The 24,908-nt window shown below is 42.5% G+C and overlaps 1 long non-coding RNA gene across 3 annotated transcripts in view; it reads left to right on the plus strand.

The window, feature by feature from the left end:
- The window catches only part of LOC149119530 (uncharacterized), a 45,294-nt gene extending 33,235 nt beyond the window's left edge, over positions 1-12,059 (plus strand). Inside the window, exons 4-5 of one of the 3 annotated variants that reach the window (XR_016228372.1) lie at positions 734-1,328; positions 2,463-4,050. This is a non-coding gene — a long non-coding RNA (uncharacterized LOC149119530). Of the gene's footprint in view, positions 1-733; positions 1,329-2,462; positions 4,051-11,576 lie in introns of those variants that run through there. The other 2 variants (XR_016228374.1, XR_016228373.1) reach the window with 2 other exon arrangements.
- The last annotated feature ends 12,849 nt before the right edge of the window (positions 12,060-24,908 follow it).

The raw sequence follows: 24,908 nt of genomic DNA on the forward strand, positions 1-24,908 counted from the left end.
TTATTCCTACAGGTTGCCAGTAGGCCAGGCCATGCTTGTTTATAGGACATCTGGTTAGGTCCTCAAGAGCAAGAGTAGAAGTCTGCAAGGTCTGTAGCTACAAAAGGTAGCTTCTGTCACACTATTGGCCCACGCCCAGAATCAAGGAGTGGGGATACAGAAGGTGCTAAGATTTGCGGTCTATCGCAAAAAAGGAAATATGTTTGACTAAACAGGTTGCCTGTAACAAGCTTAATGGAGTATGTGACATTGTAGTAAGTTTCCAATAAATATATATTGTCATTATTTTTTAAATATTTCTTTACTTATTTATTTGAGAGGCAGGGTTACAGGCAGAGAGAGGAAGAGACAGAGAGAGATAGATCTTCCATCCACTGATTCTCTCTCCAGATGGGCACAACAGCCAGAGCTGAGTTGATCTGAAGCCAGGAGTCAGGAGCTTCTTCTGAGTCTTCCACATATGTGCAGGGGCCCAGGGACTTGGGCCATCTTCTACTGCTTTCCCAGGCCATGGCAGAGAGCTGGATCGGAAGAGGAGCAGCCAGGACTAGAACCAGTGCCCGTATGGGATGCTGGTAGTGCAGACAGCAGCTTTACCCACTACACCACAATGGAGGCTCCTGTTGTCATTACTATCATCAACATTTTGTGAGCACCTCCTTGTATAAGCCTCTGTATCAGGCAATTTACATACATTATCTTATTTAATCACCACAACTATCTCACTTTACAGATGTGGAAACTGAGGTTCAAAGAGAGGAAGAACAGTGCCGAAGGTCACTCAACTCATGACTGATGCTTCAGAAGCTCACATTCTGTACTACCTTATGCGTTGGGACGCAAGCTAAGCTTGGGTTGCCTGAAATGCTGAAAGAGAAATCAAACTGGAATCTGCAATGATACTACACATTTAGGAGTGTCTGCAAGATGATACAGAAGGAAAGACCTGGCCCTCTGACCTGAGCTATGAGGAAGAAGCCCAGAGCTAGTCTTGGCGGATGGCTCTCAAGCTGGCCACAGCTGGTCTCAAGGACAAAGCAGTGATAAATACCGTGACTCATTGGATGTCCTGTGCTGCCTGGTTCTTTCCCTCTTCACAGAGGGTGGGGAAATTCCTTCTTGGTCAAAGAGTGTGTTAGTGTTAGAAGATCTTGGGTAGAATGGTGAAATGAAGGGATGTGGGCAGAAGATAGAGAAATTTGGCCCAGAAGTCAGAAATAGCAGAGCAGCGGAGGAGTTTGAAATCCCCCAGGCCAGCTTCTTCTCACCTCTTTTGGGAATGAGGACAGAGATAAGATAGCACTTTGCAGAGCTGCAGATGATGCTGGGTAAGCATGAGCCTTACATACATTTTCCAGCACCCTCCAGCCTCTCATCAGTCTGCAGCCCACAAGTTAGGACCTGGTGGCCTAGTCCAGGAGTTTAGATGGATTTGAGAGCCAGCTCTTACCTTGCTACTGGTTATTGGGAACACTGTGTTGGGATGGATTCTGAGGACGCATCTAGATGCTGTAGCAAAGATTGCTGTGAGTGATTCGTGATATCTCTCACCGGCCTGGATGGAGATGGTGGTGGCATATACACTGTTTGCTATCTCTGATACAGTTATATCTGCATGAGAAGAAAGCTGTGGCACAGAACACTAACATGATTTTCTCCCTGTTCACACCTAATAGCAGAAGTGGCTGTTTGTCTAAGGCCTCCTGATGAGTGCCTTTTCCATGACACAAAGCCGGTTCAAGGACCCGATTTTACCATCTATGCTCAGGCAGGATATATTTTGCAATTTTCTCTCCATATTTGCTACTGTCTTTTTTTTATTTTTCTGGAAGCCTGCTTCTGTGCCAGTCATGGTGTCATTTCTTTCATTTGATTATGAAAACAAAATTGAACAAAGATGATTTGAGGATTTGGTGAATTTAATGGATCTTTGAGACAAGAGTCTGAATTTTGCTCCATTTCCTGTCTACTTTCCTGTTATAACACACTTGTGACCAAGCATTACACTTTGAAATTGGAGGACTAGTTCACTGTTGAACTAAAATCTGGTGCAATTCAAGAACACCCAGGTAAAATCCACCCCCTTTTCTTTCCTTCCTCAGTCTTCAAGTCCCTTTTGCTCCTTTTCTGTTGTAATATTTTTCAAGCACCTGGGATTAATTAATTTTTACTTATGCATATGCACACCATGCTCGCCCCCATACCCACAAAACCCATAGTTCCTGCAAGACTTCTGCTGATCATCTTGAGAATGGATTTGGCCTTTATCCAGGCTTTCTTCCAAGGAGACTAAGGCTCGGAGAAAGCAGAGATGGAACTTGTCAAGATTGCATAGCTGCATGACAATTTCCCAGGATGCAGTATGTAAAATGGCCAATTTTCAGGATGATCAGTTCACACCACGGTCTTGTTTTTATGAACTTTCATTTCATTGATAGGCTTTTTTTTGTCTTTATTTTAAGAAATGTTAAGTTTGCCTCTGCCCAAGTTCCCTTTGACTGAAGCTGATCCTGGAAATAATAGAAAGAAGAGAATAAAGAGCATGAAGAGACTGCACAAAAAATCGCAATGATTCTTATTAGCATCTTTTTACTAATACATATAATGAAATGCTGCATGTATGTTCAGAATGTATTCTTGAATAAGAGTCTACTAATGAAGAATACTAACAAAGAACATATTCTTTTGAGTCAAAGTATAAATACTTTTGCCCTGTACCCTTCCATCTTCTGCCTGTCTTTGTCTGTCTCTCTCTCTGTCTCTGATTCTCTTTTTCACTCTTGCTCTCTCACTCTATCTGGTCCTCAGTCCAAGTTCTCTATCTTTTTTTCAGTTTCATGGAAATGCTAGGCCCTTTCCTATCCATGATTTTTATATTTGCTATTCTCTGTCTTGGATGCCCTCCTTCCTCTTAGCCTCAATATCTCCATTTAAAAAGTTTCACCTTAAATGTCCCCTTCTCAGTGAGGCCTTACTTCATCACCAAATGTAACTCCATCCTTTATCCTATGTAGCAGCTAGTATTTGCCTTGTAACAATCCATCTAAAAAATTTAGAGGCTTAAAACAACCAACTTTCATTTAAGTCAGGATTCTGCTGGGCCTCGCTGGGTTTAGTCATGGATCTGAACTCAGTTGATGGGTTGGCTGGAGCTATATTAGAGAGTTAAGTTGAAATCCTCTAAGTCAGCCAAGATTGGAAGAATCATCTGGTTCACTCACAGAACTGTGAGCTAAATGAAATATTTATTAAGCTATTACACTTTGGGGTGGTTCATTACACAGCCAAAGCTAACAAAGACACCAGATTTAATCAGGAAATAATGCATGCTCCTATGTGGTTAGGACTTACAGCAGATACTGTTAATGCCCCACCTTTACTTAGTCAGGCCTTGCCATTTCTGCCCATGACTAGCCTACTTTCAGCTGCCATTTCTTGAATTTCTCTGGCCAGTAGAGCCCGCCCTGCCCATGTGTACAGTAGTCTAGAAGTTCTGAAGAATTCTCATAATGAGCAGCCTTCAACCAATGATAAATAGGAGTTGGCTTATAAATGAACAGTTTGCTTCAGAGTGTCTCCCAGAGTTCTCTAGTAGGATTTCACTCCAGGGTTTGGTAAATGGCTTCCGTATCCTCTGTGCTCTTGTATCTTTTATCTTAGAAATACATGGTCCTTGGCTGGCGATGCAGCTCACTAGGCTAATCCTCTGCCTGTGGCGCCGGCACACCGGGTTCTAGTCCTGGTTGGGGCACCGGATTCTGTCCCGGTTGCTCCTCTTCCAGTCCAGCTCTCTGCTGTGGCCCAGGAGGGCAGTGGAGGATGGCCCAGGTCCTTGCGCCCTGCATCTGTGTGGGAGACCAGGAGAAGCACCTGGCTCTTGGCTTCAGATCAGCACAGTGCACCGGCTGCAGTGCGCTTGCTGCAGCGGCCATTGTGGGGTGAACCAACGGAAAAGGAAGAGCTTTCTGTCTCTCTGTCTGTCTCTCTTTCTCTCTCACTGTCCACTCTGCCTGTCAAAAAAAAAAAAAAAATACATGGTCCAGGGATGAGTCTAGGGCGCTCATTTAGGTCTGTCACAGGCTGAAGCTGGGCATTTCCACCCAACACATTGGACATGATGGATTTCATGTGGGGAAGGGGAGCTTTTATATGGATATCAGAGATGGAGTGAAGGTCAAGGATAAGATAAAGCTGAGAGACAAGAGAAAGGAATGAGACTGTGTAGACATCTGCTCTGTGTCCTACATAGAAAGAAACAAAACCTATAAGTTTAATGTGTGTCTTCTCCTTATAATAGTCTTTTTTCCTCCAATGCTGTTTTTGGGGGAGTGTGTGTGTGTGTATGTGTGTTTGGGGTATAATTTACATATAGTGAAATACATAGACCTTCAATGATCCTTAACAAATGTATAATACCTGCAAGACTCGGAGCATTTCAGTGGCCCCCATAATGTTGCCTTATGCCCACTTACAGTCATTCCTCATGCCTCACCAGAGGCAATCACTACTCTGATTTCTCTACTCATCGGCTAGATTTGGTTGTTTTAGAATTTCATAAAAATGAAATCATACAGTGTGTACTTTTTTCCTGTTTGCTTCTTCATTCGATATAAATGCCTTCGAGATTGTCCATATTTTTGTGTATATCAGTAGTTCATGCCTTGTTATAGCTATATCATGTTTAATTTGTCAATTCTCATCATGTTGAATTTATTTGTGTTTTTCTCTTGTTTTTATCTATTCTGAAGAAAGCGAATATAAACACCAATATACAAATCTTAATGGAAATATATTTTAATTTTTGTTGAGTAAATTTCTAGGAGTACAATTGTTGCATCATAGGGTAGGCATGAAGCTTTTGCTCTGGTTGCCTCTCTGGCTGGCTGAGTCTCCCTAGGCTTCTCCCTGGCCTGCCTTCCTGCTGGGTTGAGGGTACTGAGGTTTCAGCAAGTGTTCCTGGGGGAGAGAGAGGGGTAGGGCCAGGAAATAGTCTGAGACTAGAGATTAGAAGACCTGTGTCTAGACTTGGTTCTTCCATTAATAATTCTGAGGCAAGTAATCTTTTTCTGAAATTTTTGTTCCAAGTTAGCTGATCTTCAAGTTTCCTTCCAGATGCTTGCCTTATGAGTTGATAGTAGATGTTCAGCTAGAATTTGTTTCCAATGTAGGATAGGGAAAGGTATTAAATTATTTGTATTTCTCCTGATTTCAAAGAATTTAAATAGTTATTACTTAATTGTTTTTCCTACCTCTTAACAAGAGTGAATGCTAAGGCTCATATTTCATTTTTACGACCTCTCATACAAATGGGAGAAGCTGAGAGAGACCAGATGGGAAGGAGGAAGAGGCTACATAAGTATAGCAAATAGAAGAGGAGGATGTGTGTGTGTGTGTGCACGCACATGTGTGTGCACCCGTGCACACTCACCCACAACATTAAAGCAGAATAAAGAATGAGATGCACACAGAGAGGTGATAGTTGCCACAGACAATAAACTTTGGGAGGGGGAAAGGTGTTTTGAAGCATTTTTGTTGAGTCACGTGCAATGTCAACACCTACCCTCCACCTCACCAAGGAAGTTTCAGGAAAAACATCCATCTCTCTACAGTCTTTACAGGACTGGAAATAGATAGATAGATAGATAGATAGATAGATAGATAGATGATAGAGAGAGAGAGAGAGAGAGAGAGAGAGAGAGAGAGAGAGAGATAGCAAACTGCAAACCAGAGGAGAGTCTCCCAAATGAGACCTACATTTAGGTTGAATGAATGAAAATATTAGGGTAAAAGGCAATTTGCCATAACAAAAACACCCAATAGCATAGACTATGCAGCTTGGGCGGGGGGGGCTCAGACTGATGAAGCAGCTGTGCTCCATAGACAATCAGGGCATCAGAAACCCAAGGTCTCTCTAGTGTGTGGCTCTGCCATTCCTTAGCCCAGGGTATTGTTATCTGTAGAGTTGAAGCCAGATTTCTGTAGGTTGCAGGGGGTGGGAGGGAGAAAGGTAACCTGGAGGAAGCATGCCTGTTGTCTTAAATTCTAGTTCTGCAGGTAGCATATATTGGTTCCTTTCGCCTTCTTTGGGCAGTACTCAACCATATGACCAAGCCTGATCTCAAGGGAGCCTGCGAAGTGTATTCAAGCTGTGTACCCAGGAAGAAGCGGAGAGTGGCTTGTAATGGACAACATGCAGTCTTTACCGCAAAGAGTAAAGTCTTCAAATCCCTCAAGGGGCAGATATGGGGGACGTGTAGGCATTCTTTGGAGAAAGGCAGTGTTCTTTAGGTCTCATTGAAATGCTTTTCCCTCTGGCCTCCCCTGCATCTGCCCTGTGCTTGTGTGCTCACCCTGTGGTGTGTTGGGCTTTGAGAAAGAGAATTCTTAAGCGTTCTTGAACTTTTATCTTATACTAAGTTAGGCTACAGCTGAATGTGCTTCGGGAGTAGGGTGAAGCGGGAGGGAAGTGAGCTGGAATGCCCTGTTCCTTCCCCCGCATGCGTGGTTATCTCACAGTGGGGAGCTGAGACTGAAGTCTTAAGTCTCTCTCCTTTCCTGGAAAATCCTACCAAGCCAGATGTGCCCTTTACCACCCACCTCCATTATCCAGCAATCTTTTTCCTTCTCTGTTCCCTCACAGACCCCAATACTGTTGACTGGCTATGACAGCATGTAATTGAACACAGAGCATTTTCCCTCCACTGTGATTAGTCAAACTTCATCCCATATGCAGCTGAATCACCCTTAAAGAGATGCAGCTTAGGTCTCCAGGCTACAAATTCCTCCTGAGGTGTTGAGTGGTATGTAGTTGGGTGTTCCTCCATGGTGACAACAATGTCAATTGTATTAACTGATCACTTTCTCTCCCCTCCTCCTCTTCTTTTGTTACTTTGGCACCGCCATTTTTCTTTACTTCAGGTGTGTCGTGACCTGTGAGCCAAGTTTATACTCTCAACAGTTTCCCTGAAATAGCATCCTGCATTGGCTGGAAACCAGAGTGGGGACATCTACATGGCAGTTACAACTGATTAGGGCAGCAGGGAATTTTCTTTTCAAGAGAAAGACTAGAGTTTAATTAATCTCAGGGCAAAATGGTTCATCTCAAAATAAATCATATTCTCTAGCTGCTAGAACAGCTGTTGAACAAAATCTATTCTCCAGTAAGTGAGAAGAATGACAAGCTGCAGATATTAAATGAAAAGAGAATTGGGACAACAAAACAATCAGGTATAGTAGAGTACATGATTGATGGCCCCCATATACTTCTCCTTCCTGTAGTATCACAGATCATCTCATCAAGAGATGGAATCTATTTCTCTACTCCTTGATTCTAAACTCATCATGTGACTGGCTTTGGCCAATGAGGCATTAGCACACAGGCAGCAAGCAGAGGCTTGAAATGTGCTTGTGCACTTGGTCTTTCTCTCTTGTGACTCCTGGGACTCTGAGACCAAAGCTAGCCAGATGAGTGATGAGAAACACGTAGTTGTCCCCATTTCCCAACCCCATAGCTTGCCAGGGCTGGACACATGTGTGAGGCCAACCTGGATCACCACGCCTGCAGCTAACTCATGAGCTGAGGGTAGACCACTGAGAAATCCCAACCCAGACCAAAAGAGCTACCTGGAAAACCTCAGAATCATGGTCAAAGAAATAGTGGTTGTTTAAGCCACAAAGTTTCAGAGTAATTTGTTCTAAAACAAACTGACACAACTAAGCAACCTGTATGTGTATGTGTGTGTTATATCTTCCTCTATATTCATAACAAATGTTCCCAACATGCCCTGAAAATCAGTACAATAAGGTATAGTCAAGTTAGAAAACCAAAAATAAACATGTACAGAAGGAGTAAGTGATGAGTCTCCTCTTCGCTCTTCCATCCCCTCTCCTGCCTTTGGCTCCTGAGCTTGGAGCCTGGCCAGGCAGAGAGAGACCTGGACAGTCTGAAGGATGGCACTACTTAGAATGAGCCACACCACCCCTTTCCCTGGGGACAGTGTTTCTCCCTGGAGGCCCTTGCAAGAAGGATGAGAGAGGGATATGTGTGTTCCTAAACTCTGATCCTAGGGGAAATGGACACTTTCTTCCTTCTCATGATGGGGTTTAGATGCTAGAATGATAGAAGCTTCTTCCTGCACCCTGCACCCTGCAAGGATTACTAGTAGGTTTCCAGGACAAGTTCTCTAAGAGTGTTTTTTTTAAACATCAGATGTGGCTATTGGTTCCTAAAACCATAGATACGGCATTTCGGGGGCGGGGGGTGTCTTTTGGTTAAGCAAAGCCTACATGGGATTCTGTGTGTAATATTCGTCTTCCATATCTGCATAGGCATAGTTGATCTAATTATTACTTGACCTCTTTCAATTGCATTGATTTTATTTTGGAAGAAATCATAGTAAATCTGGTTCATGGTAATCCATACTGCTTTCCTTCACCTTTTTCTCTGTCCTAGTTCTTTCCTCTTCTCACTTCTGTACTATTTCAAGTTAGAAAACCAGTTTTCATTCTTTAAAACTGCTTTATTGAGGCATTTTAGTAACTATACAGAGTTGTGCAGTGACCACATCCATCCAGGTCTAGGGCATTCCCATCACACCTCGAGATCCCTTGTGCCCATTTTCAGTCCAAGGCAACCACTAATCCATTTCTGTCTCCATAGATTTGCCTGTTGTGGACACTTCACATAAATTGAATCTTACAATATAGGGACGAGATTTCTTTGATAAAGACAGTACTTAGGATGAGAATCTGCCGAAGACGTAAAAATGTTTACAAAAGCAGCTCTTCCTTTGACAAGCTGATCCATTAATATGAGAAAGATGGTCTATCTTAGCTTGGGTTCCCTCAAAGCAGACGCCAAGGCAAGGGCTTAGTGGGGGTACTTTATTTAGGAACAAAAGTGAGGGGGTGGGGAGAATGAGACACAGAGTGGAGAACATAGAAAAATTACAAAGGAAAATATACAGTGACATGATCATTTCTGTGGATAGCCACAGCTCCCTCCCACTGATGATTGCTTGAAGAACCATGAGAAAAGTGGGGGAAGCTAGGGTATTTACCCACATGCTAATTCTCTATGCTGTGTAACAGATTACTCTAAATGGATCAATTTCAAGCAACAATTGACATTCTCTCTCACTGTTTTAAGGGTTAGAAATTTGAGGCTTGCTTAGCTGGGTGGTTTTGGGTTAGGATCTCGCTTTAAAGCTGTGATCAAGGTGTTGGCCAGGGCTGCAGTCTTCTGAAAGCCTGGCTGAGGCTGGATGCTCTGTGTCCAAGACGGCACATGCACCTTTCTGACAGTTCAGCTCAGTGCTAGCTATTGTAGGAGGTCTTGGTTTCCTATCACGTGGCGCCCACTCTGTAAGGCTACTTGAGTGTCCTCACAACATGGCAGTCAGATTTCCTAAGCAAATGATCCACAAGAGAACAAGATGGAAGCTACAGTTGTTGTTTTGTTTTGTTTTTGTTTTTTTTTTTTTCATATGGCCCAACGCCTCACACCATTATTTCTGCTTTGTCGTATTGGTTGCAAAGGTCAGCTCCATTCACTGTAGGAAAGGACTACACAAAGGCATTGAGTACTAGGAAGCAAGGATTATTGGAGTCATCTTGGAGCCTGTAAACATCAATGACTGCTGTCCTCATTGTTTGAGGGTTGCCCTGTGTGGGTTGAACAACCTCCAGGAGGGACTAGAGAAAGCCTTAGGCAGAAGGCTTGGAGATGTTTGAGATGAGAAGCTGCCGACCTGCTGGGAATTATCTACTGGGAATGCAAGTAAACTCAGAAGTGGGTATAAGGGTTTTGAGATGGAGCCTCACCCTCAGCAACTGCCACATACCTCAAGATTGCCATTAATAGTAGCTTGTTGGTGAGATATTAAAACCTCTGCCACACCAGACTGGGCTTTGGGCTTCAGGAAGCCGATCACCTCTGAAGGAAGAACTCTTTGACGTCAATGCCAGCCCTCTCCCTGTAGTGCTAAAGAGTAGAAAATCACAGGCTGGGCCTGGGCAGAGGTCCAGCCACAATCTTGAAATATGGGAAGGAACTGGAATCAAAAGCAGGATTTGAAAACTTCAATGTGGTGAAGGTTCTTCTCAAGGTAATCTATAGTAGGAGGAAATGATGATAGGTCACTGCCCAGCAACATTGACAGATGCTGGTTTTATTTTTATTTTTTAAAGATTTATTTTATTTATTTGAAAGAGTTACAGAGAGGCAGAGGCAGAGAAGAGAGACAAGGCTTCCATCCACTGATTCACTCCCCCAAATGGCCACAATGGCCAGAGCTAGGCTGATCCAAAGCCAGGAGCCAGGAGCTTCCTCTGGGTCTCCCACGCAGGTGCAGGGGCACAATGTCTTGGTCCATCTTCTACTGCTTTCCCAGACCATAGCAGAGAATTGGATCATAAGTGGAGCAGCCAGGACTCAAACCTGTGCCCATATGGGATGCCGTCACTGCAGGCGGTGGTTGTACCTGCTATGCAACGCGCCGGCCCAGGTGCTGGATTTAAAGTATTGAAATCAACAGGCACCATTGCTCAAGCCACCTAATTCTGTAGAAGCAAGGAGAGAAAGGGAGAAGGTAGGAATAAAGTAACCACGGGAGAGGAGATAAAACATATATAAATGAGTCAAGGGTCTTTGTAGAATGGCCAAAGCTAGAGGAACCGTAGGTCCTGGCTAGCCCAGGACAATCCTGATTTAACATGTTCGTCTAGAGTACTTGCTAATAGCACTTTATTTCTCTCTCAGATGCATCCAGGTTTAGATGGTAGATTACACACTTATTTTAGCCACAACACACTGTAGTGCTTCAAATATAAACTTCCTATGATCAGTTGTAATGTCTTGCAGCTCAGCCTGTAATTTCTGGGAGTGTAGGGACCATTTCTGATTTTTACACCACTCTGTCTGAAATTTTGGTGTCTCAGAACTACTCAACATATTCACCAGTGCTTCAAAAAGCTTGTGGGAAATTGAATTAAAAGATAAATTTATTTTGGTGCCAAACATTGAAATCTCTGCATGCTAGCAGCTTTCAAAAATTTCATGGAATATACATACTATGAAAAAAATTGTGAATGGATTACAAAACTTGCTTGCGTCAAAAGAAATGTCTTTTAATTCCATGTTCAATACTTTACTTACTGACTGAATAAATGAATGTGTGAATCAATGAATAATAGACTAGCTCTGTTTAAAAAGGTGTGGTATGATTGGAATGACTTGGAGAGAAGGAGAGGGAAGTCATTCAGTCTAAAAATTCCAAGGGGAGCCATAGGAGGCATGTTTTAAAACCCCGGGTCAAGGCTCTATTCAAACGTCTTCTCTTCATTTAGTTCCAGCGGCTCTGGGGCCAGATGGTGTGGGTTCACAAAGCAGAGCTGCTGCTGGTGAAAAGTGCAGGCTTGTCAGATGCTCAGAAAAGCCCCGAGTGTGAATCAACAGGCTTTGCATCTCTGCTCTCTAAGGCTCTGCTCTGTCAGCAAGCGGTTCTGCAAGCCAGGAAATTGTGTTATCGGTGGCCTGGTGATTGTAATGCACATTTTCTGTATTATTTCCTTTTTAGGGAGAGGGAGCCAAGCATTTTGCCACCAAACACGGACCATTTATGGACGACTCAGTCACATTTGCTGAGAGCTGCTAGGGCTGCCACGTGATGCTAAGCATAAACCTTAGCCCATCTCACAGAGCCAAAAACCACAGACACTGTGTTTGGGAAACCAGAAAAAAAAAGAAAACTGAAAGCTGAAGCCACAGTTGTGTACAGATTCCTACATGGTAGCTAATTTAGAAAGGAGACTTCAACATTTCTGCTGGTGGGGTTTGATTTATCATCCCAGGCGTGGCCAAAGACACTGAAAATTCTTTAATTCCCCAACAAAAGATGCTATTATTCTTTTTCTTTTAGATGTTAGAAATAGAGTGAGGATACTTGCTAAGGAATGGCACAGGGACTGTATCAACTGGCTTGTCTTTCTTGTTCTGCCATTAGGTCATGGTAGAGCTGCTGTATTTTTCTTAAATGTCGTCTTCTTCTAAAATGGGGATCACTATGCTGAGCGCATCATTATAAGACTAACACCCTGGACTCATTTCTTATGAATATTTATTATTTATAGTCTCCTATTCAAGTCCTTTCAAAGCATAATTCCCAAAAATATCCCTTAAAATCTCCACAAAAGTAGAAAGCTTCTCAGAAAACTGCTTGATATTTTTGAGCACCTATAGAACACACGTAATTACAGTGCAATAGCAGCAGGCTCAGGCAGTACATATTATGTAGTTGTATCATAGTCGAAAGGTAGAGAACGCATAGAGTTTACGTAGGCAGGCAAGATAAAGGGCCTTCCAAGACAAGTAACACCATTGGTGGAGTCGTAGACCAGGGCATGGCAAGCTAGGGCCACATCCAGCCTGCCATGCTTTTGTGAGTAAGTTTTATTGGGACACAGTCATGCCTAGTCATTTATGTAGTATTGATGGCTGCTTTCATGCTACAGCCACATGCTATGGCCCCCAGAGACTAAAGTATTTACCATCTAGCTCCTTATAGAAACAGTTTGTTGAGCCCCGCCCTAAACCATAACGGCAGTGGGAGTGATTCTTCCCGCCTGGAATGGGTTTTCAGAGCATCTGAGTTTGAGCTCTTCACAGCATGTGGTAGGAAATAGGGAGTAGGCTCCCGGGGAGGGAAAAACTCTCACTCTGAAGTGAATGGAAACTTAAGATTGCTGGATACATCTACCCTTCTATCTGTCCATCCACCCATTTATTTACCCTTTAAGAAAATATTGATTTATTTTTATAGAATGATTTTGTTACTCAAATAAAATAGTTGCTGTAGGGGAAAACATTTTTAAAATGCAAGCAAACTTTTCCAAAGTAGAAAATCACTCATAATCCTACCAACCATAGATAAAACCACAATTATATTTCTGTGTGTGTTCTTTTTTAAGTTTTTATTGAGTGCTTACTACATGTTAGGCAGTATGCTAAGCACTGAAAATATAAAATTGTAGAAACATGGTTTCAACCTCAAGGATTGAGATCAATGACTCAAATCACTGAAATATGGGGTGAGAAGTACAACAGTAACTTCCTGAAAACAACAGGAAACACAGAGCAGAAAGAATGACAACCTCTTTCTGGCCTATTTAATTCAAATAAGTCTTTGCAATGCTTAGAAATCAGCCAGGGGAGCAGGATCATTCAAGACAGAAGGCAAAGAAGCCTGTTAGGTGTAGGTGTGCAGGATCCTCACTGACAACATGCCATGTCATCATCAAAAACGTATCCAGGAGATGGGTATTATCATTTGCATTTTACAGATGAGGAATCTAAGACTCTGAGAGATACGGGCGTTTGCCCAACCCATTCAGACAGCAGGAGGTGCAAGTATACTTTGCTTACTTCATCATGAAGTATCCTCCCCTAGGATAAACAGAGTCATGGTGGCCACCTTCCTTGATTATATTTAATAAAATACTTACTGAGCATCCACTGTGCACCATATAAAGAAAATATTGACTGTATCTTCAAGCAATCCTACAAGATCTTTTATTGCATAGACAGGCATAACATGTCTGTATATGTGTTGGGATAGCCTATGTGCAAAGTCAGATTCTGCTTTGATTTCATACAGAATATGAAACTGATCTAGGTCGTAAATATACTTGGAAAGGTATATCCAAAAGTTCATGGAAAAATGAAATTAAAAGTATGTGTTTATTTTGGTGCAAAACATTGAAATCCATGCATAGCTTGTTCATAATGCACATTTTCTACATATTATGAAAAAAATTCACCCAAATTTTTTTGCAGCAAAATAAACTCATACTTTGTCATTCCATTTGATTGATGGACATTTTGAAGTATCCTTATATGTATGAATTTCTTCCCTCCTTGGTAGTGGAAGTTTCAGCCCATTCTTGGAGGATGTGAACCAAACATGTGGCGTTGTTTTTCCGTGAGAGAAGCCATACTAATTGGATGATTTTAGAACCTCCAAGATGGAAGTTGTCATTCATTCATTAAGTCAGCCAACCCATTACCAGCATTCTTGTGGGGCTGGGCCATGTGTATGTAGTGGGTAAGGAGGCAGAAAGTAACATTCCTCCATAGTTACCACTCTCAACTGAAATGAGTGCTTAATTGTAGACAGAAGAAGTAAGCCTGACTTAACAATGAGTGCTCTACAAGTTTTAGGGAAAGGGGCCTCGTGCTAGACTGAAAGGATTAAGGAATGCTTTCTACAGTGGTGACATCCTCAACCTTTCCTATCATGGCTGGCTGTATAGCAAGCATGAACACCAGGAAAGCTTAAAATCACCCCTTAAAAGCCTAGGAAATGGGACCAGTGTTCTGGTGTAGCAGGTTAAGCCACCGCCTGCAGTGCCACCATCCCATATGGGCACAGGTTTGAGTCCCGGCTGCTCCACTTCTGATCCAGCTCTCTGCTATGGTCGTGGAAACCAGGGGAAGATGGCCCAAGTCCTTGGGCTCCTGCACCTGTATGGGAGACCCAGAAGTGGCTCCTAGCTCCTGGCTTTGGATCAGCCCAGCTCCCACCATTGTGCCCATTTGGGGAGTGAACCAGCGGATGGAAGACCTCTCTCTGTGTCACTCTCTCTGCCTCTGCCTCTCTGTAACTCTGCCTTTCAAATAAATAAATAAATCTTTAAAAAAAAAATCTAGGAGGTGTTCTAACTTCCAAATTCCACTGGGAGGGGCATGTGAGAGTTAGAGGGTAGGGACACATCTCACTCTCCCTTTCTCTGGAACACACACAGAACTACCCACCGAGCTATTGAGATGCATCGTGAAATATGGCATGGCCATAAATGAAATTACAAAGGAATTACTTCTAAAAGCTTCACCTTGAAACCTTAACTTCCACATTGTGCGCACACCATTTATTACCACTGCTGGTGGGAAAGGGAGCTGTTAGTGTAGCGCAGAGAAGAGAAGACAGTCTTAGAAGGCAATCTAAGGGACAGAAAATGATAAGATTTATGGTGGGAATAAAACCCTGAGCAAATTGCCTCTTGTTAAATGTGGGTGTTGGGCTCATTGTCAACGCAGTTTGCTCCAAACACAATGGTATTGCTGGAAAATTCTCTGCCTTGCCCTGTACCTCTGTTTCTCTCTTTGCAGGATAGCATGTTAAGTAGTCTGATAAGAAAGGATTGATGACAAAGGAGACGCTGCACTCCCCTTTAGGTTCCTTTCTCTGTTTACCAGTTTACTTATAACTTTTTTACTCAGGTGATCTCCAAAATGGTCATAACACTCATGTCTATCTCACAGCCAGCCCACAGCTCTTGCCTACTGACAACTCTGTGAGAGCCACTGAAAGGATGCTTCTAATCAGCCAGGAACCAGGATGAGGGCAATGGTGCTGAAGGAGAGAGATCTGGTCCTTTCCTTCAAGAAATCTGCTTGAGGTTGACCTCTGGACCTCTGGACCTTCTATATCTGGGAGGATATGCAAGCAGCCAGCTTAATCTTGGCACCAACAACTTACAGCTCCATAAGAAACCCTCTTCTCTTTCTAGTTTTGGGGGAGTTAAAGGTTAGTGCTCCACCCTAAGCAGAAAGCCCTGGGTTCTTTTCTGGCTTCTTGTCCACTATTCTGTCAAGTGCAAGTTCCCTAACTTATAACAAATGAAACATATTAGAGAAGTATTGTCCAACAAAACTTTCTGCAGTGATGTAAATGTTCTGTATCTGTGCTGTCCAATATGATAGGCAGTAGCCACAGTAGGCTATTGAGCACTTGAAATGTAGCCAGTAGAAACTGGGATGAGCTGCCAGTAGATGATATACACTAAATTTCAAAGCCTTAGTATATTTCCAAAATAATACAAAATATCACAGTAATAATTTTTCAGTAATAATGTTTATGTTGGTTATATGTTAAATGTATAATCATTTGACCATACTGAATTGAGTTAAATATGCTATGAGATGTGCCACTAGAAATTTTAAATCACATGTGTTTTAAATCACTATGGTTCCATTATATTTGTGTCTTATAGCACTGTTCCAGACTTTGATTTTCTTATCTGGAAAATGAGGGAAGTAGGCCAAAGATTGGTAGATGCACTAATGTAAGAAATGATGTGATTTTGCTTCAACACATGACCCATTATTAGTCGACTAAACAGTGAGAACTGTGGTCAGTGCTCCGTCCACATCCTCTCAGCACTCACTCACTGTTCTAGTAAATATTGGAAACATCTTCTTCCCAGTACCTGCAGCTCTTTCCTTTAAGGTTCTCTATCAGCCTGAAGGAAAGGAGGCCAATGACACCTCCAAGAGAAGCTCTCAACCAATGACAGATGGGTGTTAGAGAGTAAATACTCCAGTCAGTTGGCACACTTTAATACATCTTTTATATAGTTTCTCGGACTTTCCCAGCAAGACTGAGCCTCAGCCACCCATGGAGGTGTCCTGAACTATAATATTCCTTTTTTTTTTAGCTTCCCTCCCTTCCTTGTCTCACTTACTATTCCCCTTTGAGTACTTCCTTGGATAATCTCCTAAATAAACTACTGCACTCACATCCTTTTCGCAGGGCTAGGTAGCTCTTGGGTGAACTCAAGCTAAAGTAGTCAGTTATTAGCCCTAGAAGTTGAAGATGTTTAAGAGTACTGTCCCAGAAACCTTCTAGTGGCTTCTCCTGTTTTATTAGCTTGTCAGGATCTCTGGCACTTTAACCAACAAGTAGGTGCTTCATGGTGTTCTTGAGTTTCCCCTGTCCTACAGAACTGCAGACATAGCTCCTTGACACTCCATTCTTGCCCTCCCAAACACGCTTCCTCATGTGAACCGGCGCTTTCTGCCACATTTTGTCTGCATTAATGCCTTCTATTTTAATACTAGTTTCCAACCTCGGTTTTCATCAGACTGGGCTCCTGGTTTCATTTTCTCCTAATTGCAATAATATGCCCCAAGACATCTTAGGCATGATGGGTCTTGGATGGGTGTAAATTGTTTGCTGCTGTTGAAGACATTCTGGGAGGGAACCTTCCAGAATCTGACAGGAAGTTGTTCCAGATGTCAGAAATCCAATGCCAAAAAAATAAAAATAAACTCCAGTCACTAAACTCATCAAAGTTTTGTATTTCATAAATAGAGCCTTCAGGATTAGCAAAATATGAAATCTTTAGAAATGACCCTGAGATTTAGCACACATACAGTTCAGGAGTTATCTGGGGGCTAGAAGATGGATTGTGACCATTGAAGAAATCATTTTCTAATGTCATATCAGAGATTAGGATCTTGGAGTAGCAGGAAAAAAATCTTGATAATTCTCTTACCATTCTCCACTCTCCCATTTTATACATGAAAACTGTAACCCAGAGAGGTGAAATTATGAGTCTACAAACATTCAGTGTATCAGCCCACTTTTCATTACTTTAACTAAAATATATAACTAAAATAAAACTATATATTTCTTTAAAAAAGAAAAGGTTTATGTTAGCTTACAGTTTGGAGGTCACAGTTAATGAAGCAGCCCCATAGTCTGGAGTATGTGGAAGGTGGTCATGGGAAGTGCAGAGGCATGATCACACAGTGATCCGGGAAGCAGAAAGAAAACCCAGGGCAAACTTGAACTCAAAATAGTCAACATCTTGCAAGAACCACCCTCCAAGGGCATGCCCCTAATGACCCAAACACCTTCTTTTTTCACAACCCGAGCCACTACTCTTTATATAGAAGTCTAGTCTTTTTTTTTCTTTTTTCTTTCTTTTTTTTTTTTCTTGACAGGCAGAGTGGACAGTGAGAGAGAGAGACAGAGAGAAAGGCCTTCCTTTTGCCATTGGTTCACCCTCCAATGGCCGCCGCGGCTGGCACACAGCGCTGATCTGAAGCCAGGAGCCAGGTGCTTTTCCTGGTCTCCCATGGGGTGCAGGGCCCAAGCACTTGGGCCATCCTCCACTGCACTCCCTGGCCACAGCAGAGAGCTGGCCTGGAAGAGGGGCAACCAGGACAGAATCCGGCACCCCGACTGGGACTAGAACCCGGTGTGCCGGCGCCGCAAGGCGGAGGATTAGCCTAGTGAGCTGCAGTGCTGGCAGAATTCTAGTCTTTATATAGAAGAGACAGAGATTCCAGGCCAAGAGCTATTACTCCCCCCTCCATCACCAAGGCAGACAAGAGGGTCAGGACAACCAAGGGGGGTGGGGAAACAGAATTCTCAGAGCTACCTCTTGGCTGTGAAAGATGACGGGAAATACATTTGGTAGCTTCTCCAGGGAGGTTACCCAGGGTCTAGCTAGAGGGCTGGCATGAGAAATACACTGCATTAAAAATTAATCCGATGTACTGAAACAGCATTAGAAGCAGAAAATTATTTTTAGCATACTCTCACAACGTTGAGTTCTATGCAAGGCCCCCAGGGATCTGACTTCATTGTAGACTTGGGCTCTGCTGTGATGCTGTTTCTAACTGAAATAGTGGATACAAGGCAGACAATAAACCAATTCAAAACATGTAAACATAACTACCAAGTTTCTTTCACCAAATATTTGGTGGAAGTCTGGCATATGTCTAGCACTCCCTCCCATGCCTGTAATTCTTTAATAATTCCATGAATATAAATTGTATCTTATCATACCAGTCATCAGTTATTTAGGGTTGGAAATCATATTTTATTCATTCATTTACTCACCAAATTTATTGAGTGCTACTATGAGTCACTAGGAATGGTGGGGTGCTCAGTGAAGTACAGGGGGAACCAAAGCTGTTTCAAGCCCTCCAATGCCTTCACATCTAACTCAGAATACAAGCCCAAATCCTTTTAAGCATCTGTGATATTTTTCATGATTGCAAAATCCTTTACTATCCTGCTGGCATCTTGATACCCACAGTTTCTGGTTGGCAATAGGGAAGGCTGGTTTGTGAAATGACTAGTTTCATTCAGTTAGTTTATTTATTTACACATTAAAGTATTCATACATTTCCTGATTATTACCTCCATGTGAGGGTCTGTGCTGAACACTGGACTATTGGTGTAAAAGTCTGTTTACCAGTTCTCATGAACCTTATAGTCTCCAGAGCAAAACTCAAACAAAACATGTTGGCAAAGATCTAAACCATAGGGGCCAGTGCTGTGCTGCAGCAGGTTAACACACTGGCCTGAAGCACCAGCATCCCATATGGGCACCAGTTCGAGTCCTGGCTGCTCCTCTTCTGATGCAGCTCTCTGCTGTGGCCTGGGAAAGCAGTAGAAGATGGCTCAAGTCCTTAGGCCCCTGCACCCACGTGGGAGACCTGGAAGAAGCACCTGGCTCTTGGCTTCAGATCGGTTCAGCTCTGGCCATTGAGGCCAATGGGGGGAGTGAACCATCGGATGGAAGACCTCTTTATCTCTATGCCTCTCCTCTCTCTGTGTAACTCTGACTTTCAAATAAATAAATAAATCTTAAAAAAAAGATCTAAACCATAAAAAGTGATCAAGTCTCTGAAGAAAAAAAAATAACAGGGCATTGGGAGAACAATAATGAGAGAAACCTAATTTATATCGAAAGTCAAGAAGGCATCCTTGTGGGAAGTAACCTTTAGATTGAGATCCTAAAGAGGGAAATTAGCCAAGGAGATTTTTGAAGCAGATGGAACAGATTGGGAGGAAGGTTGTGAAGCTAGCACACTGATAGCCCTCTACCCTGCTCCTCAGCTTTGGACTCATTCTTCATGGAGTATTCTTGCAGAACCCTCTGCCCTTGGAAAACCAAGCAAGGCAGGTATGTGGAAGTGTGTGTGTGTGTGTGTGTGTGTGTGTATGTTAAATTGTAAGGAAGGTTTCTCAAAGTACAATCACATCAACACAGAAGAGTTCTGGGAGAAGTTATGGTGAATGAGCACGTGAGACTACCTCCCTTAGACACACCCTCTCCCTCCAATTTGTCCACACTTGGATAGAAAGAAAGAAGATCCATCATTTGTTTCAACTGGGGACAAAATGTGAGGAACAGGACAATTTCTCTTTGCTTTTTCCTTGATTTTCCTAAGATTTCATCACACAAAAGCCTGACCTCTGTTCTAAACACACGGGACTTAGAATCAGAAGGTTCTTCCACTTACTAGATGAAGTATTTGAGGCTGTACTTTCCTTGACTGTAATATGACTATACTACAATTGACCTGTTTCTTTACAACAAGCTTTTGCAAAGGTTTTTAAGAATTAGCATTGTAAAAATACTTCTAAGACTTTTAATAGACTTTGATTTTTTTTTTAGAGAAGCATTAAGTTCATAGAAAAATTGAGTGGGAAGTACTCAATTTTCTTCCTGCCTGCACACATACGTAGCCTCCCACAGTATCAGCATTCCCCACCAGAATAGTGCATTTCCTACAATTGGTGAATGCACAGTGATGCATCATCACTCAGTACCCACAGTTAACGTTAATGTTCACTCTGTGTGGTGCATTCTATGAGTTTTGGGGATTATGAAAATATAGTAGTGGGGCCTGCGCTGCGGCATAGTGGGTAAAGCCACTGCCTGCAGTGCTGGCATCCCATATGGGCACCAGTTTGAATCCTGGCTGCTCCATTTCCAATTCAGCTCTCTGCCATAGCCTGGGAAAGCAGAAGATGGCCCAAGTCCTTGAGCCCCTGCACCTGTGTGGAAGACCCAGAAGAAGCTCCTGGCTTCAGATTAGCCCAGTTCCAGCCATTGTGGCCATCTGGGGAGTGAACCATTGGATGGAAGACCTTTCTCTCTCTCTCCCTCTCTCCCTCCCTTCCTCTCCTCCCTCCCTCCCTCTGCCTCTCTGTAATTCTGCCTTTCAAATAAATATTTTAAATATATATATATATATATATATAGTAGCAACAGTTGTGCTAGTTATTCGCTCCAACTCAAGATACTGTTCTTCACTGTTTTTTTGCCCTATTCTGTGCCAGCAGAGGCAGTCTGCATCACCCAGACTCCTCTTCCAGTTGACTTCTGGTTGGATTCAGCCAATGGAAGGGCCTGAAAAGAGATCAGAAAGCAGAAGGTTGGGATGTTTCTTCCTTGGTTCCACCCTGGTTCAGCACTGCATCGCTGGCAAGAGCTGGGTCCCTCTGTAACCACTGGTCCTGCTAAATGGCTCCTGTCCCATGGCCCAAGCTCTTATTGTGATCCAGTGACACTGTTTACACCCCTTGTCCCCTTCAGCATGGAGGTAGTCATTGTTTCTCATAATGATCTCTTGGTGCTATAATATCTCTTGTTGGTTCTCTCAACCTGCCTACACATTAAGCACTTTGCACCAGTCTTTTCATTGGAAACATCTGGGATCAGTTCTGTTTCTTGTTGGAACCCTGATTAATATAAGCAACAACACCAGCAGTAAAAATTCAACAACTTTATCAAGTGCTTACAATGGTTTGGTGCAATATTATCACTTCAAAAGTATTGGCTGTATTAAAGGATAATTTTCAATAATTGTATAATCGTAACTTTCATATAGATGTAAAAAGATTTAAAATATTTATTTGAAAAGCAGAGTGACACAGAGAGATGAGGAGACACAGAGAGGTCTTCCATTCTCTGATTCATTACACAAATAACCACAAGAGGAAAGTCTGGGGATGGGCCAGGAACTCCATCCAGGTCTCCCACATGGGTGGCCAGAGCCCAAATGCCCAGGCCATCCTCCACTGCCTTTCCAGAAACATTAGCAAGAAGCTCTACTGGAAGTGGAGCAGCTTTGACTCAAACCAGATCTCCAATGTGGGATGCCAGTGTTGCTTGCTAGCAGCAGCTGAATCTGCTGTGCCACAACACTGGCCCTGTAAACACATGTTGACAAAGATTCTCTCCTTGACCAAATTTTAAACTGGATTCTCTGAGTCCTCTTTTAAACTAGTCCTCCTTCTTGGGCCTTGTTTTCTACTTGTTTTGCCCAGTTTTAGCAAGAATCCTCTCACCCTTGACATCTGATCACTCTCCATATCTGACCAAATCCCCCATCCTCCACCATTGATATCTGGTCATCCTGGTCTGCTTTCAGTAATATTTCTTTTTAGTAGGTTTAGCAAGAACCCACACACACCCCATGATATCCCCTCTTAGTAATTTTCTACCCATTCACCCTCCACTACTCTGCCCACTGGCCTTAAACCTCTAGTCGTTGGGGCCAGCACTGTGGGATAGCAGGTTAAGCCACCACCTGCAGTATTGGCATCCCACATGGGCACCAGTTCATGTCCTGGCTGCTCCATTTCCAATCCATCTCCCTACTAATGTTCCTGGGAAAGCAGGGGAGGATGGCTCAAGTTCTTGGGCCCCTGCACCCATGTGAGACCCAGATGAAGCTCCTGGCTCCTGGCTTTGGACTGGCCCAGCCCTGATCATTGCATCCACTTGTGGAGTGAAACAGCAGATGGAAGATCTCTCTCCTCCTCTGTCTCTCCCTCTCTCTCTCTGTAACTCTACTTTTCAAATAAATAAAATAAATCTTAAAAAACTTTACTTTAAAATATTTATAAAAGATTATTTATTTGAAGGCAAAGTTACAGAGAGTGGGAGATAGATAGGGAGAGAGAGATCTTCCACCCACTGGTTCACTCTGCAAATGGCTGCAAAGGCTGGGCCTGGGCCAGGTTGAAGCCATTAGCCAGAAGCTTCTTCCAAGTTTCCCACATGGGTTCAGGGGGCCCAAGGACTTGAGCCATCCTCCACTGCTTTCCCAGGCTAATTATCAGGAAGCTGGATCAAAAGTGAAGCAGCCAGGACTAGAACGTGCCCACATGGCATGCTGGCATCATAGGAGGTGGCTTAACCCATTACGCCATAATGCTGGCCCCAATAAATCTTTAAAAAAAAAAGCAAAACCAAGGCTACATTGATGCATATGCAAAATACAATATTTTTAAAATTTCCAACAATTTCTAGCTGTCTCTGTTGTATTCAGAGTTGAGCCTGACCTCTTGCTCCTATTGTGATAATCCTCATACCTGTTGTAGTATTCCTGAATAAAATCTTCCTTAGCATTTTAATAAGTGTCAAAATACTTTGTCCATAACAATGTTAGATACTTAACTCATCAATGAGGGAACTGGTAAGAAGTTATAACCCCTTGAAGGGAGCATCTAAAGAATGGGAACACTTATAGATAGATCAGAAATATTGAATTAAGTTATGCAAATATAGGCAGAGCTAATCTATTCCACAGCAGGGGAGTAAAGTTATATGAACCTTTACTGGACAGAATTTTCGTGTTTATGAGCAAGAATTATTTTGCAAACGCAGCATTGTAAATTAGCTCAGTGGCAATGAAAGGCTAGAATCATACAACCCAGAAAGGTATGCTCTGCACTACTGCTCTTGGGCAATTGCCTGAATTTGTAAATAAAGTTTTATTGGAACACAGTTATGTGTGTCCTGTCTATGGCCATTTTTGTTGAGTTGCAACATTAGCCATATAGCTCACAGAGCCTAAAATACTTACTATCTGACCCTTTCCATGAAAGGTTTATCCACCAACATGCTTTGGATGGTGCATAGCATTCCATTGGAGGCCAGATTGTGTTCCTACCACTGGTGAGGAGTATACAGCTATTAGCCCCATTTCACACACAAGGCCACTAATATCCAGTAAATGGAAGTACTAGAACTCTAAGCCAGATCAGTGTGATTCTATCATCATTACTATGATTAGTGAACAATGGAGCCAGCCCTAGTAACAACAAAAACCCTGAGGCTAAAATATGCACCAAGGTTGTAATGGCTTAGAAATCATGTCATCGTCCATTTAAAGAACTAACTCCAGTTCTTCTCAAGCTATTCAAAATGATTGAAAGGGAGGTAATCCTCCAAAATTATTTCTATGAAACCAGCATTACCTTAATTCCTAAACCTGAAAAAAATAAAACAGGGAAAAAGAAGTACAGACCAATTTCCCTGATGAACATAGACGCAAAAATCCTCAACAAAATTCTAGCCAATCAAATCCAACAACACATCTGATCATTCACCTAAACCAAATGGGATTTATCCTGATATGCAGGGATGGTTCAATATTCACAAAGCAATCAATGTGATACATCACATTAACAAATTGAAGAACAAAAACCATATGATTATCTTAATAAGATGCAGAGAAAGCATTTGATAAAATACAACACCCTTTCATGATGAAAACTCTAAGCAAATTGGGTATAGAAGGAAGATTCCTCAACATAATCAAGGTAATTTATGACAAATCCATGGCCAGCATCCTATTGAATGGGGGAAAAGTTGGAAGTTTTCTCAGTGAGATCCAGAACCAGACAAGGATACCCACTCTCACCAGTGCTATTCAATATAGTTCTGGAAGTTTTAGCCACAGCCATTAGGCAAGAAAAAGAAATCAAAGGGATACAAATTGGGAAGCAGGAAGTCAGACTATCCCTATTTTCAGATGACATGATTCTATATATGGGGGAACCAAAAGACTCCAGTAAGAAACTATTGGAACTCATAAAAGAGTTTGGTAAAGTAGCAGGATATAAAATCAATGCACAAAAATCAACAGACTTTGTGTACCAAGAAAATGCCACAGCTGAGAAAGAACTTCCAAGATCAATCCCATTCACAATAGCTACAAACAAATCAAATACTTTGGAATAAATTTAACCAAGGCTGTCAAAGATCTCTATGATATGAATTGCAAAACATTAAAAAAAGAAATGGAAGAAGATACAAAAAATGGAAAAATCTTCCATGTTCATGGATTGGAAGAATCATTACCATCAAAATGTCCATACTGGGGCCTGTGCTGTGGCGCAGTGGGTTAATGTCCTGGCCTGAAGTGCCAGCATCCCATGTAGGCTCTGGTTCGAGTCCAGGATGCTCTACTTCCAATCCAGCTCTCTGCTGTGGCCTGGGAAAGCAGTGGAGGATATCCCAAGTCCTTGGCCCCC

Source organism: Oryctolagus cuniculus, chromosome X (assembly GCF_051225735.1).
Source record: "Oryctolagus cuniculus isolate XC-2025 breed Fujian yellow rabbit chromosome X, ASM5122573v1, whole genome shotgun sequence".
Classification (NCBI taxonomy): Eukaryota; Metazoa; Chordata; class Mammalia; order Lagomorpha; family Leporidae; genus Oryctolagus; species Oryctolagus cuniculus.